The following is a 14020-nucleotide window of genomic DNA, read 5'->3' on the forward strand; positions in this document are numbered from 1 at the left end:
AATTTATCTGTCTGCATTATTCAATTTGTTGAAATAAAATGAAAATTTTTTTTGAGGTCTTAACAAAAAATAAAAATAACTTAATTGTTAAGCTAATAATCTTAACAGATAATTACAAAACAAGCTAATAACATTGGAATTAATTTTTATTAAATAATATTCTAATTTAATGAGAAATATTAGGATACTTTAAGATTTATATGCAAAATAAACAATAATATATTTCTTCTAAAAGTTGAAAAAATCCACTTTTAATGCGTTTTTTATTTTATTATTCAAAATAGATTCTATATATGTATATATATATATATATATATATATATATATATATATATATATATATATATATATATATATCATTGGCAGATCAAGGGGGGGGGCCTAGGGGAGCTATAGCCCCGGGCCCCACAATTTTAGGGGCCCCGATTCAAAGTAAATAATTTTTTATTAACTCTGAAAATTAAATCTTTTATTAACTTAAAAGAGCAAAAGTTAAATTTACTAAATTGTCTGAAAACAAAAGCACAAAAATAAAATAACTGTCAACAAAAACGCTGCATTATATATTTTTTCCGGTCTTTGACAACGATAGAGTGCAACTACTTCTACAAAAAAAAAAAAATTACTAGATTGGTAGCAGCGCCTTATAGCAATAATTGAATGTAAGATTTGTACAAATTGCTACAAAAACAATTCCCTTCGGAAAATTATTAATGACTTGAATAATTATATTATTATTGAAAATGCATTAACGATTGCAATTCTACAATTCTTTTGTACTTCCGCACAAAAGAGTTCTTGTGTGAATGCATTTAATAGCTGAAGCGCTAAATTCGTGAAAGAGAAAAAAAGAACAGTTTAACACTTTTTAGGTTATACAGTTATAATTAAAATGCTAAGTAAATATGAAAGTGGAGCTTCTAAAAGAAGATTGAAGAAAGAGAGAGAGGAAATGGTAGCTAAACTTCCGAAAATGACAAATTTTTTTTCATCAAACCAAACTAATACGCAATTTCCACAAATTGTAGATAATAATAAAAACAATGAAAGAAAAGATGAAAACAATAACACGGAAAATGAGGTAGCCTGCCAAGGTCCTTCAAATAAAATTCAAGAAGTTGAAAGTGTTGAATCTACAATGCATAATAATGAGCTTGACTCAGGTACTCCAATTTTTACTACCTTTAATGACATCTCTAACATCTGCTAAACAAATAATTTACTTTTTAGGCAGTTAATATTTTTATTCTATAAATTGTCACTTATTATTTTTTTATTAGGCTTATTTATCATGATTTTTTTTCCTAGATACCATTCTACGCGAAGACCCTGCTTTATGGCCATTACAATTAAAGGAAAATGAACGTATAAAGTATTTAAACAAGGGGTATGCTTTTTTTCAAAATAAAGACTCTAATTTCGAATCTTCGAAGCGGATGTTCAAAAACCAGTACAGATATTATTCGGTTAAATATTTTCAAAAAGTGATGAATAATAGCGAAAAGTGTGACCGAAAATGGTTAATGTTTTCTGAATCCACTGGATGTGTATTTTGTTATGTTTGCAAGTTGTTTTCAACCGATTACGACAACGTATTTTTCAAAAGTGGCTTTTACAATTGGAAAAAAGCTAAACAAACTATTTTCGGTCACAAAAACAGCAAGGAACATATTCAATGTATGATTAAGTGGATAGAATTCATAAAACAAAATACTCATGTCGATGAATATATGGTAAGCCAGATTAAAAGGGAATTTAATTATTGGTCTGCAATCTTAAATAGAATAGTAGCGGTTATTCGTTTTTTAGCCGGAAGAGGTTTAGCATTTCGAGGCCATAATGAAGTTATAGGATCGTCAAATAACGGAAATTACTTAGGCATGTTAGAACTGTTGACTCAATTTGATCCAGTTTTAAAGCAACACATTGACACTTTTGCAAATAAAGGCAAAGGTAAATTATTTGTCTAAAACTATTTGTGAAGAGCTAATTGATATTATGTCTCAAAAGGTTTTAACGCACATTATTACCGAAATAAAAAAAGCAAAATACTGGGAATTATCGTAGATTCGACTCTTGATATTTCTCACGTGGATCAACTTTCTATGATATTTCGTTATTATCTAAATAGCCACGTGTATGAACGATTTTTTTGTTTTCTACAAATTAAAAGCCACGACGGTAAATCTTTGATTACTGACATTTTAGATCTACTGGAAAGGTATGATATTGATATAACCAATTGTCGGGGACAGGCATACAATAATGCAAGCAATATGTCTGGTAAATGTTCTGGATTACAAGCACGTTTAAAAGAGCGGAGTGAATTAGCTTTTTATAACCACTGCGCTGGATATTCTTTAAATTTAGTAGGGCAGTGCAGTGTCAGTGAGTGCAATTCTATCAACTATTTTGGCGTTCTCCAGAGTTTGTATTCATTTTTTGTAGCTTCAACACATAGATGGGATTTATTGAAAGGAAATTATGCTACACTCAAGCGCCTATCAGATACACGATGGTCATGTAGGTCAGATGCTTCAAAAAGTTTAGTAGAAAATTTTGATGGGATTCATGCAGCGCTATGTCATATACCTGAGGATACAGAAGAAAAATCTGATACTCGTCATGAAGCTTTGTGTTTATTAAATAAGATCACTAAGCTAGAGTTTGCATTCATGGCGGTACTTTGGCATCACATACTTAAGAGGTTTAATGCAGTTAGCAAATTTCTTTAAAAAGTTGAATTAGATTTGCATACAGCAAGCAGTATGTTACTTTCACTAATTGACTTTGTAAAAAACTTACGAAACGACTTTACGAGATTTGATAATGAATCAAAAAAACTTAGCTCGTTTATTGAAAAAGACTATTCGAATAAGAACAAAAGAAAGGTAATAAAAAAATTGAGCAACAGAAAAAACCAAGTTGATTCTTTAAGCGTATCCGACAAGTTTCGAGTGAATACATTTTTTGTCATTATTGACAAACTTGTGACACAATTAACTATAAGAAGTGATGGTTACAACCACGTAAATAAGTTATTTGGATTTCTATCGAAGCTGTTAACTACTAGTACCATGGATTGCATGTAAGCGCGAATAAAATTGTAGAAGTGTACTCAAATGATTTAGAAGATAGTTTCATATTTGAAATAGAACAATTTGTAACATTATTAAAGTTGCAGCCTCCGGGTTTTTTTTCGCATAAAAAAGATAAATCTGAGACTGAAAACACATTGATTCCTCTGCATGTTTTAAATTGGATTGTTGAAACCGATATTATTGATGTATTTCCAAATGTTTATATAGCATATCACTTGTTTCTAACTATTCCCATAACAAATTGCGAGGCTAAGAGATCATTCTCTACTCTTAAAAGAGTTAAGAACATGTACCGATCAACAATGGTCCATAGTCGTTTAAATAATATAGCAAGATTAACTATTGAGTCAAAATTATTAGAAACTTTGGATTTCAGCGATGTGATTGCAGAGTTTGCGGGGAAGAAAAGCAGAAAAAAATCACTCAACTTAATTCAATAAAATAAATATAAAATTTGTAAATAAATAAATATCAGTGATAGCGTTTTCAAGAAAGTCTTTGTTTTACTCATTTGTCGTTGTTAGTTGAACGGGGCCTCTTACTTTTAAATAGCCCCGGGCCCCGAAAAGTCTTAATCCGTCACTGATATATATATATATATATATATATATATATATATATATATATATATATATATATATATATATATATATCTTTAAATAATTATCTTAAATTTATTGATTTTATTTGTTAAATTATGAAAAGAAAAAAAAAAAGGAACGTATTTTATAGGTATAATGGAATAAACTATAACGACAATTAAGAAAACTTACATTCCAGTTGTTGTTAAAAAAAAATGCAGATAATAAAGTAAGCGATAATAAATAATTACTCTCAAAACGTAAGGGGTCGTCCATAAAGTACGTACGCCAAAAATTTTGAAATTTGACCCCCCCCCTCCCCCTGTTGCCATGCGTACTTTTATGTACTCACCCCCCCTTAAAAGTACGTACGTTTCTCAAATACCCCCCATCCCCTCAAATATCCCCCCCCCCCATCCCTCTTTTATTTTTTTTTTCCTAATAAAAAAGTTTAATTAAAAGAAAAAAAGACGGAGGATACCTTAGATACTTTATACGACCCCAAAGCTCTTTGTTTGCGCATTTTTAAAACGTCTTTAAGTATATATGCAAATAATAATTTAAATAAATATAAAATTTTTTATACATAAGTGCATATTTGGGCGAGAGATAAATGCGGTGGCAATAGTCGTCGGAGATCCAGGTTCGATTCCTGGTGAAATCCATGTGAAACTTTTTTTGTTTTAATAACGAATCAAATGTAAATAAACTATACTTAAGGTGGACGTTTTTTTCAGGCACCCCTCTTTAGTAAGTAAAAAACGAGTCTAAGGTGAGATCAGTAATATTGAAGACAAAGGGTAAAACCCAGTGGGAAAGGGCAACAGCAAATTTTGTGCCCTTTTGCTAATTAAAGAAGCTTTTTATTTTAGCAAAACCTAGCGGTCAAATTTGGAAGATTTTGAGACGCCATTGACACGTTTTTTTTGGGGGTGACTCCGTCGCATCAATTACGGCCCTCAGGTCTTACTCAGGGCCAGTATATAAGGAGTGGCATGTGTGCATGGGCCCCCTCAGAATTTTTTGATGTTCCAGATAAAAGACTTTCACACATCGTGCAAACTTAAGTTTGTTAATATGCCAAATGAGGTGGCCTTGCAAAAAATTTGGATGGCGGAGGCCTGGGAACAATAAGCCCTAAAGCGTTTGCCTCCCCCCTTCCCTACCCAAACGTGAGGGAAATATGTAGCAAAATTTTTAACTTTAACATCTAAAACTAAATTTAAATTTATCAACAGATTTTAATTTTTGTAGAAAAATATTGTAAATTACAAAAAAGTTATGACCATGCAAAATTTACATCCCTCTTATTTTGGGGGTCGGGAGGGTAAGCATTTTAAGGCTTTTTATTCACAGGCCTCCGCCATCCCGATATTTTGCAAGGCCTCCTCACTTGGCATAGGTATAAACAAACTTAAGTTAGGAGTTTGCACGATCTGTGAAAGTGTCCTATCTGGAACATCAAAAAATTCTGAGGGCGCCCATACATGTGTGTGCATAGAGGAAAACTATACCCTCTACTCGATATACCATACATCTTTTTATGTTGGCAAACTAGAATCTTTAGTCAGAATGTAACTTTTCTATTGATTAGCTGGTTAATTGTGATAAATTAGAAAATCGAAGTACGTACTTTTAAATTGAACTCTCCCCCCCCTCCTCCCATACGCTTTCGTACGCTTTTTGAAGACCTCCCCCCTCCCCCCTATGAGCGTACGTACTTTATGGACGACCCCTAATAACCTTAATAAAATTAGTTTCGGTCAGTATTAATAGGTTAAAATAAATAGGTTTAATTAAATAAATTAAATTTGTTTTTTTACTCGTTACTTAGGTTGCAACTAAACAACGGCAATCAAATTAGATTAAGAGGTTTGAAATTTTGCTGCTATAGCTGTAATATTTCAAATCTCCGATTTAACGGCTGACTAACGCCGTTAATGCACGTTCTGGAAAATACACGAATTTTACGATTTAATAAAAAGAATATATTTAAATTTATTTTTTTAGCACAACTAAAAAATAAAATAACGAAATTTTTTTATTTTTAGCCCTGTGTGTGTGTATGTGTGTGTGTGTGTGTGTGTGTGTGTGTGTGTGTGTGTGTGTGTGTGTGTGTGTGTGTCTGTGTGTGTGTGTCTGTGTGTGTGTGTATAAGGCCGCCGAGAAGGAGGGGCAATTGAAGTAGTTTGCCCCGGGCATCACAGTCTATGGGCATCACATATGCCTTAAAAAAATTATTGTAATGATAAAAAAATTTAGCTGATAACATATTTAAAACTTAAGTAATTTGTGTATATTAGTTCGTTCTCATTAAACTTTGTTTACATTTGAAATAAGATAATTATTACTTTACAAGGTTTTTATTTTCCATTTGAACGCATGCGTTTTGATCGGCCTTTTCTTTGCAAAATATAGTAAATAGCGTTGATAAAAATAAATTTGTCTTATTTAACGGTTTGTAAAAGTCTAACTTCTAGTTGTTTAACTTATTTTTTCTTAAACTTTGCATCCCAGGCACAAACAACAGGCACAAAAGCATCCCTGTGGATACTTTTGTGACTGTGTATGTTTTTGAATCGCCTGCATTTTGTTCCAACTATATTCTGACAACGAAGTAAAAAAATAAATAAAATACATTCCGACTATATTTCGACAAGAAATTTATTTTCAGTGGATATTTACTTACTCAGTCTGACTTTTGCTCTGCGATTAATAACACCAAAGTAATTATAAAACTTTTGATTTTTAAAATTTAAAAAGTTTTTTTGCATCGTATAAGTATTAGTATGTATAATCAAAGACCTTTACGATTGAACCAGTTGTCTGGAGCTGCTGGGAAAAAAAAGCAATAATTCGGAAAGAAAACGAAAACAAACGAACACTTTTATATTGCGTTCGTTGGAAAAAAACGAAGGTAAATGCAACCAGGTATTTTAATTATTTTACAATCTTTTGACATACATCAAAGGATATTTAAAATAATTCTATTTACCAATATTTCTTTACAGCTATATGATATGGAGATCGGTATCCATGACTCTACTGAGTTGCCAGATCATAATTCCGACAAACCTTTTCTTGCCGATGACATCGATGACTCCCAAAAAGCGTCATCACCTAGAAAAAATCACCAAATAAAATCAGTTGAATTTTGTAGTCGCTTGTCACAATGACCAACAAATTTATAAAAGTGATCTATCTATACAAACTAGACCAACCTCTAACAATCCTGCACTATGAAAATCAATATCAGACACTGATCGAATAACTATAACTTTAATGGGACCTTCTTCAAATTCAAGCAATTTTCCAAGAGATCAAAAGAATGCAAATTCCTGCTTACACTTTAAAGCGTGTATACGAAATAAATGTAAAAGTAGAAAAACAACTAAAAAAAAGTACTTCTCAATTTTTATTTCGAATCAAGTAATAATTTTAATACAATAATATAAAAAGATCAAACATTAAAAAAAAAATCAATTATTCCTGTGAGAATCTTATAAAATTTCGACCTTTTGCTTTAGTGGTACCCATAAGCTTGCGCACAGAATAAGAATCAAAACTATTTGATGCTTTTTTAAATGATATTTTAATATCTTTAATGTTTCTGCAAAGCTTTCTCGTTTTTTTTATTTTTATTTTAGTAATAGCCCAGTACTTTTCAATAACTCTCAATTCTGGGCAGTTTGGAAGATTTTCTGTTTTAGGCACAAATTTCACATTATTCTTTTTATACCATTCCATAGCTCGTTTACAATAATGAATTGAAGCTAAATCAGGCCAGAACGCAGGTCTGTTATTGTGTGATTTAATGAGAGGTAAAAGGTGTTTTTGATAACATTCTTTAACATATATTTGACCAGAAAGTGTGGACTGAGAAAAATAACGTGCTGATTTTTTGCCACAACTGCAAATAGCTTGCCAAATCAAAGCTTTTTTAGTGAACTTGTTATGCTTTGTGTATTTAAATTTCTTATCTGCTATTCCTCTATATTTGGCAATATAATAAACAGCACCAGGAGTTTGTTGATGATCGTACTTGATATAAGTTCCATCGTCTTCAATAATACAGAAATTTTAAGATATAAAATTGTCATACAACTTTCTGTCGCGGGTTCTTACACTTTTTTGTCGAGTTTCAGAACGGTTGGGCACTTTTTGTGCTTTGAAAGAAGGAAAACCATGTTTGTTTTTAACTTTTGGAACAAAACTATGAGAAACTCCATATATTTTTGCACGTTTCCTTAGTGAAAGACTTTGGTTATTCTTAAAACTGTTAACCAGTTTTCTAACTAGTTTTATACCTTTAAAACCTTCCTATCTTCCACCACCAGATTTGCGTTTGATCGATTTTGTTTGAGAAAAACGTTGAATAACACGACTAACGGTGTATGGATGTATATGCAACGATTTTGCTATCGAATTGTAGCTACTATTCGGATTTTGTAAATATTTGTGTATAATTATTTCTCTTACGTCTTTTTCTTTTGTCATTTTTAAATCTAATTTCAAGTTAAATCCAAAACTAACATATTTTGTTGAAACCAAAACACGTTGTAAACAAAATATAAAACAATTGAAAAGATTTTAATATGATCACTGAAAAAAAATGACGTGCTTAGTCTTTCTCATTTATTTCGTGTACACACAAAAAAGTAAAAGAGCCATCTCTAATATTGAATGTGTTGGAAGAGAATGAGTTCGACATAAAAAATTGTCCCGGTGAAGGCTACGACAATCGCGCTAATATGGCTGGTATTTAGAATGAAGCTCAAACTTTGATTAGGCAGAATAATCCACAAGCAATTTTCATTTTTGCTCTGCTCACATTTTAAACTTGTGTGCAGTACACGCTATTGAATCATCGGCTCCTGCAAAATCCTATTTTGGAAATACTTAAAAGCTGTCAATCTGTTCAGCGGTAACCCACTTCGTTGGAAAAGGAGACTAATTATTAATAAACTTTCTGTTACGCAATGGAGCTTAATGATTGAAGCAGTCAAGCCACTACCAAAAAAAGCAAGAGAGATCTTGAAATCATTACATAGTTTAAAAGAGTTAGACCTTCCAGGCGAAAGTTGTAATGAAGTGCATTATCTAATTAAATGGATGAATTCTTATGAATTCTTTGTTTTCACAACTTTTTAGTTTAAATGTTTGACAGTAGTTAACATCGTGGGTCTTCTGCTTCAATCCACATAACTCACTTTCGATGATGAAGTAAAAATTCTAAATGGTCTTTTGATGGATCTGGATTAAATCCGTTTGTCTTGAGACCTGATTTTGATAGAGAAAACAGAAGTTGCAAAGAACTCGAAATTTAATGAAATTATGTTTGCAGTGAAGAAAACGCTTCACTGCAAACATAAGTTCACTATGATTAGGGTATCAATTAAACTTTTGGACCCGGGCATCACAAAAACTCTGGGCGGGCCTGTATATATATATATATATATATATATATATATATATATATATATATATATATATATATATATATATATATATATATATATATATATATATATATATATATATATATATATATAAATATATATATATATATATATATATATATATATATATATATATATATATATATATATATATATATATATATATATATATATATATATATATGTATATATATATATATATATATATATATATATATATATATATATATATATATATATATATATATATCGTATCGGACAAAACGAGTACAACCAAATAATGCTAATTTAGTTTCTTTATATAAAAGTGCTGCATTTTTTCAATTTAGATAAATAACTATGTAACTGTTTAGAGACAAAGTTCTTCAAGTTTTATTCATCACAAAGTTCATTATTTGTACACGAAAACTAATAAATTAATCAAAAGTATTAAACAAAGTTGAGTTCCTTCTGGACAAAACAAGTGCAACTCGACAAAATGTTGACAAAGCTGTATTTCGCTATCAATATTTCGTGGCGAATACTTTGTTGTCGATCACAGCCTTGCATCTTCGAGGCATAGATTCGATCAGGTGATCAATGAAACTTTGTGGAATCGCTGCCCAGGCCTTTTGGATTTGTTCAAACAGTTGATTCTTATTACGAACACCTTCACGATTAATTCTGCGGTTGACGATCTCCCACAGGTTCTCGATAGGGTTGATATCCGGAGATTGAGGCGGCCAATCCATCGCCAATAGGTGGTTGTCTTGAAAACACTGCTTGACTACTATTGCAGTGTGTTTCGGATTGTTGTCTTGCTGAAAAACCCATTTTATTGGCATATTCCATTCAGCATGAGGTAACATAAAATCTTTCAGGATATTTTTATACATGAAACGGTCCATTATTCCATCGTTTCGATGTATTGGACCTAGATCGTTAGCAGAAAAACACCCCAGACCATTACATTGCCTCTACTATGCTTCACGGTCTTATGGCAGTAACGTAAATCGAGGCGTTTTCCGGCCGGTCAACGTACACGGCAAATGCCATCGTTCCCAATGATTTTTAACTTCGATTCATCACTGAACAGGACAGTTCGCCATTTCTGCACATTCCAGTCATTATGAGATGTAGCAAACAGGAGTCTTTTCATCTGGTTTTTTAGTGAAATCAGCGGTTTCTTTGCAGGGCGTCGAGAAAACAATCCGGCTTCAACAGCACGTCGTCTGATTGTTCGGTCCGATACAGGCAGCCATATTTGCTTTTGTATCTCGACTGATGATATCCAGGGATCCTTCTTGACGGATCTGACGATCATAGAATCCCCTCTAGATGTTGTGGAACGCGGTCTTCCACCTTTGTTATCTGCTGCCAACTTCCCTGTAGAACGATATTTGGAACATAGTCTTGATACGGTCCATTTTTAACTTGTTATTTATGTTTAAACTTCAAAATGAAATGATTTCAAAATATTTTTTTAAAAGTTTCACTCGAATTAATCATAAATATGAAACAAGACATTCAATGAGTAATTACTACATCCCACTAACATCACTCAAAAAATCTGACTTCTCGACTATATGCCGGGGACCACGCTTGTGGAATTCGGTTCTTGACGAAAATATGAAAAAAATAAAATCTATTGCTACATTTAAAAGAACTATAAAAAAACACTTACTAAATTTAAACATTACGTACATTCTCTCATTTTTTAAAAAAAAAATCGAAATAATTTTGTATTTTTAATTTTTTATGTACTTTATTTAATTTTAAACTTATTAATTTCACTCTTTTATGTAATATTGGAAGATGTAAAATTTAATTCTATTTTTTTTTTGTATTTCACAAAGGGGCTTGATGATAAGTCATTATGACTTCTACTTGCCCTAGTCAGCTTGTAATTATATATATTTGTTTAAATTTATAGATAACATTGTAAAATGTGTAAAATGACGAAATAAATAAAAATTCTAAATATAGTAAAATGAACCTGTCTGAACCTGTTCTGGAAGATTCTAGATGCTTCTTTTCGATGCTTCTGGAAGCTTCTGCATGCTTCTGGAAACTTCTGGAAACTTCTGGAAACTTCTGGAAATTTCTGGATACTTCCTTTAATTATTAAAAAACTTTCGTGACGTTGACACGGACCAGAAGAAAATGAAACAAACCAAAAAAGTTGTACTTGTTTTGTCCGCTGCAAAATGGCACTTGTCAACGAAATTCTGCCTGTGTGCTGTCACTTATTAGCTGATTGCTTATGTCATGGCATGCTATGACTCCAGACTCCTGAACTGTTTGCTGTGGTAGTATAGTTCGTTTTATTTTTAAGACATGTAAAATTAGGAACACTTTTTAGCATTGTTCGATGTTGGTTGCAAATGTTTTGTCTAATACTTTATATATATATATATATATATACACACACTTACAGGCAATAAACTTAAACGGTATTTACATTTCAAAAATAAATATATCTGGTTATTGTATTTGCACTTCTTTTGGATCAAAAATAAATAGAGCACAATAAATAAGATAGGATAAGGATATAATAGGATAGAATAGGATATGAGCATTTTTGCACCCAAAAATTTGCTTATGTACAAAAGTATACAAAAGTGTATGTGCTGAATTCTTCCAGCATAAAAGACAATACAAGTATTATTTTTAACTGTTACTTAATTTTGATTAATGACTTGTAATTGATATTGAAAATATAATTTCTCTCATTAATAGCTTCTTGTAGATACTTTATGTAGATCCAATATAGTATATAATGACTTGCAAATGAATATACAAATATTGTATTATTTGAACTGTTTATTTTTTTTTTAGTTTCTATTTTGTCGTACTAAAATGGCTCCAGTTCAAGAATTAAGCTTTGAACAGAGAGTTCGCATTGTTTTACTTGATGAAATGAAAATTTCAAAGACTGGAGTTCACAATACAATCAAACGTTTCAAGGAAACTGGTCAATATTGTGACTTACCACAACCTAGACAGCCTAGAAAGATAGATGAACATGGTGATCGTCGTATTACAAGATTATCTATGTCAAACAGAAAATTAACAGCTCCTCAAATAATGAAAGAATATAATGAAACTGCTGAAAAACTTGTTTTTGTACGGACAATAAGAAACCGTTTGATGAAAGCTGGACATAGAGGGCGTGTAGCTGCCAAAAAACCGTTGCTAAGGAAAGCAAACAAGGTGAAACGACTACAATGGGGTCGCAAACATGCCAACTGGACAATAAGTCAATGGAAAACAGTAGTATGGAGCGATGAGTCCAAGTTTGAATTATTTGGCAACAAGCGAAGAATATTTTTACGCCGGCACCAAAATGAACGTTACATTCCGCAGTGCATTGTGCCTACTGTTAAGCATGGAGGAGGTTCGATAATGGTATGGGGTTGTTTTGCAGGTCACAAAATAGGAGATTCGATCAGAGTTCATGGAATTATGGAAAAGGAGCAATACAGAGAAATTTTGGAGAATCATGCCGTTTTATCTGCTCATCGAATGGTGGTTCGACGCCAGCCTGTTTTTATGCAAGATAATGACCCAAAGCACAAATCTAAACTTTGTACAAATTATATAAAATTAAATACAAAATATATAAAATTAAATAAAATAGTTTTTATACAATATTTATTTTTTTAAATTTTAAAAAGTTTTAAAAGATGCTCTACTAAGCAGATTTATATATTTTTTCAACTCATTTAAAATCACTAACTATAATAGACGATAAGAAAAAAATAAAAATAAAAAGTTCTCTCTGGATGAAATGGATGAAAAATAAAAAAAAGAAGAAAAGCAATTTTCATTTGAAAACTAAAGAATATGTAAAAAAATGACGAATATAACTATTTATTAGGGTAGAGCGGGGTTAGTTGAGCATAGGGGCAAGTTGGACAGTTAAAATATCTCAAAAACTAAGCATCACTAGACAAAACATCTAATGAATGAAAGTTAGGGAATTAAAATGTTAACACAATGCGTAACAAAAGATTGCTGAAAAGCTATTGCGTAAGATACACGGGCGCTTTTTCTATTTTCGACCAAAAAAGTAAAAAGAAATATTTTTGCTATTTTTCTCTTATATGCTTATAGACTTTTTTATCTGCCATCACTAAAGACATTTTACCAATTTATTGGACTTTTGATTAAATCAAACCGTTTTTTCTTAAATCCTACTGTTCTTTTTAAAACCTAAATAATGTGTCAACTTGTCTAGTAAAGCGTATACACGAAATAAATATGAAAGAATAAACACGTCATTTTTTTTCAGTTTTCGTATTAAAATCTTTTCAATTGTTTTATATTTTGTTTACAACGTGTTTTGGTTTCAACAAAATATGTTAGTTTTGGATTTAACTTGAAATTAGATTTAAAAATGACAAAAGAAAAAGACGTAAGAGAAATAATTATACACAAATATTTACAAAATCCGAATAGTAGCTACAATTCGATAGCAAAATCGTTGCATATACATCCATACACCGTTAGTCGTGTTATTCAACGTTTTTCTCAAACAAAATCGATCAAACGCAAATCTGGTGGTGGAAGATAGGAAGGTTTTAAAGGTATAAAACTAGTTAGAAAACTGGTTAACAGTTTTAAGAATAACCAAAGTCTTTCACTAAGGAAACGTGCAAAAATATATGGAGTTTCTCATAGTTTTGTTCCAAAAGTTAAAAACAAACATGGTTTTCCTTCTTTCAAAGCACAAAAAGTGCCCAACCGTTCTGAAACTCGACAAAAAAGTGTAAGAACCCGCGACAGAAAGTTGTATGACAATTTTATATCTTAAAATTTCTGTATTATTGAAGACGATGGAACTTATATCAAGTACGATCATCAACAAACTCCTGGTGCTGTTTATTATATTGCCAAA

Source organism: Hydra vulgaris, chromosome 04 (assembly GCF_038396675.1).
Source record: "Hydra vulgaris chromosome 04, alternate assembly HydraT2T_AEP".
In the NCBI taxonomy this organism is placed as follows: domain Eukaryota; kingdom Metazoa; phylum Cnidaria; class Hydrozoa; order Anthoathecata; family Hydridae; genus Hydra; species Hydra vulgaris.